Genomic DNA, 2,159 nt, shown 5'->3' with positions numbered 1-2,159 from the left:
AAAAAAAAAAAAAAAAAAAAAAAAATGAACCAGATGGTCTCTAATCTATTGTTGGAACTTTAAATTTTTTTTTGTATTATGATTATGTGAAAATGATAAACATTCTATAGAAACCTTGCTCCAAATCATCAGCGTGGATCTTTGCCCAGGCTATCAGTTGTTTGGAACGATCCTTCCTGGTGAGAGTTGGCAGCTGCAGCGAGCCACAGCTCCCAGCCAACCCTGAGATCATGAGGAGAAATAACCAATGCTCTATAGTGGGCTGTGTTTATCTGGATGTGTTCCTATCACGAATTAGGAATCTTCTGTAGCAATGCACACAACCACCTGGATGATTCACCAGAGAATCATGCCAAACAGGGAAAAAGTCAATCCCCAAAGCTTACATTTATTGTGTTTCCCATTTATATGGTGTTCTTGAAATAAGGAAATGGCAGAAATAGTAGCAAACAGACCGCCAGGGTTTAAGGATGAAGTGTGGGCATGGCTGTACCAAGGGAGGTCTTTGTGGGATGAGGCAGGCCTACATTTTAACTGTGACAGTGGACACACAAACTTGAAATAAACAAACATGTGGTAAGGCTGTGCACTCACGGATGTGCACACATATGCACATATACACAGTGCATGTAGGGCAGATTAAATCTGAATGAGCTCCATGGCTCATTTCTGGCAAAGGTACTAGTTCTATGCAAGATGCTGTCATAGAAGGAATCAGAGGAAGGGTACATGTGACCTTCTTGTTCATTTTTTCACAACTCCCAGTGAATCACTGAATAGGCAGGGAAGTGCAAACAAAGATGAAAGAGCCTGAGGCCTGTCAACCCTGAGAGCCAGGCCTCCCTTCATAAAATCCCAGGGCCTCTGTGCAGTGGGAAGAACAAAAGGGGAAACTGAGGACCAGTGAGGTTTGCTGGGGTTCCACAGTAGCAGGTGGCTATAAATGGGACTCCAAGAACTGCAATGCAGGCTGGCCCACTGGGTGGGCCTGCCCCTCTGTGGTCCCAGGGAGATGCGGGCGTGTGTGTGTGTGTTTGTGTGTGTGTGTGTGTGTGTGTGTGTGTGCAAGGACCTGGGAGGAATGGCTCCCTGGGGCCACTGCTTGAGACAGTTTGAAGCTTTTGAAGTTTGAAGCCAGTTTGAAAGTGGGTAGGGCTAAAATTCAGGGAGTGCAGGACCTGAGGCTTGAGGGGTCAGTGATGGGGACTCAACGGTGCTGGCTCAGGAGGGGTGGTCATCACTCAAGGCAGAGGACTCCGACACAGAAGCCAGATTGGAGGATGGGGAGTGGGGAGAGCTGGGGGAAGGTTATGAAGGTCAGAGCTGTGATCAATCAGCCCTCAGGCAGCTCGGGAGCACTGTCCTTAGGGCCCCAAGCCATTTCTATCCAAATTCCAGGAGTGGTGGAGGCCGGGGAGGGCGGCTGGACGCCTGGTTCACTGGCCGCGGTATGGCAGAGGCTGTTGTTGGGCCAGGTTTAATGGGCTTTGCCTACCCGCCCTGACAGCCTGCCTTTAGATGTGGTCCCCACACCCCCCATAACCGGGGTCCCAAGCCCCAAGGACGCGGAACAGAGAGCTGGGTCTGACCTCAGGCTGCCACAGCCCTCTCCACCCCTTCAGCCTGGGGGTTCGGGTGGCCCAGTCCAGCGGATCCCCCCTCCAGCAGGCAGTGGGACTCACGACTCGCTCTGCCCACAGAGGGCTCTGTGGGAGCTCTTAGGTGTCAGCCCAAGCTTAACTCCTGCTTTGGGGCTCGCAGCCCAGGGCCCTAAGCCTACCTCCACGACTGCACCCCTGGGTATCTCTGAAGCCGCCCTACTTTCTGTCCCATGGCGGGACTGGACACAGCGCGTCTGACCAGGACCAATGAGGATTTAGAGGGTGCCCGCTGTGTGACTTGAGGGAGAACGGTGACCCTCTCTGGGCTTCAGTGTTCTAAAAGCTCTTGGTCTTTGGCCCCCAGAGTTTTTTGAGGGGATGGGGGCAGCGCAGGGCAGGGGGAGTCGGTCTGTAGACCTCCAGGGGTGTGAATCAGCTTCCGGCCCGCCCCCGGGCGGCACGTGACCACAGGTGGCGCTCAGGGTGGGAGGGGTGGCACTTAGTCACCGCCCGCCCCCGCCCGGCCTCGAGGCTGCAGCAGCCTTGGCTCCCTGCTCT

At 53.6% G+C, this 2,159-nt stretch overlaps 1 protein-coding gene across 3 annotated transcripts in view; it reads right to left on the bottom strand.

Annotated features, from left to right (window-relative positions):
- Slc5a10 (solute carrier family 5 member 10) overlaps nt 1–2,159 on the bottom strand; it is a 69,118-nt gene that overhangs the window by 12,249 nt on the left and 54,710 nt on the right. The gene's annotated exons all lie outside the window — the stretch shown is intronic.

Source organism: Fukomys damarensis, unplaced genomic scaffold, assembly GCF_012274545.1.
Source record: "Fukomys damarensis isolate Sample0158 unplaced genomic scaffold, DMR_v1.0_HiC HiC_scaffold_13, whole genome shotgun sequence".
NCBI classification, from domain to species: domain Eukaryota; kingdom Metazoa; phylum Chordata; class Mammalia; order Rodentia; family Bathyergidae; genus Fukomys; species Fukomys damarensis.
The sequence above is the reverse complement of the archived record's forward strand: the minus strand, read 5'-3'. Positions and strand labels throughout refer to the sequence as shown.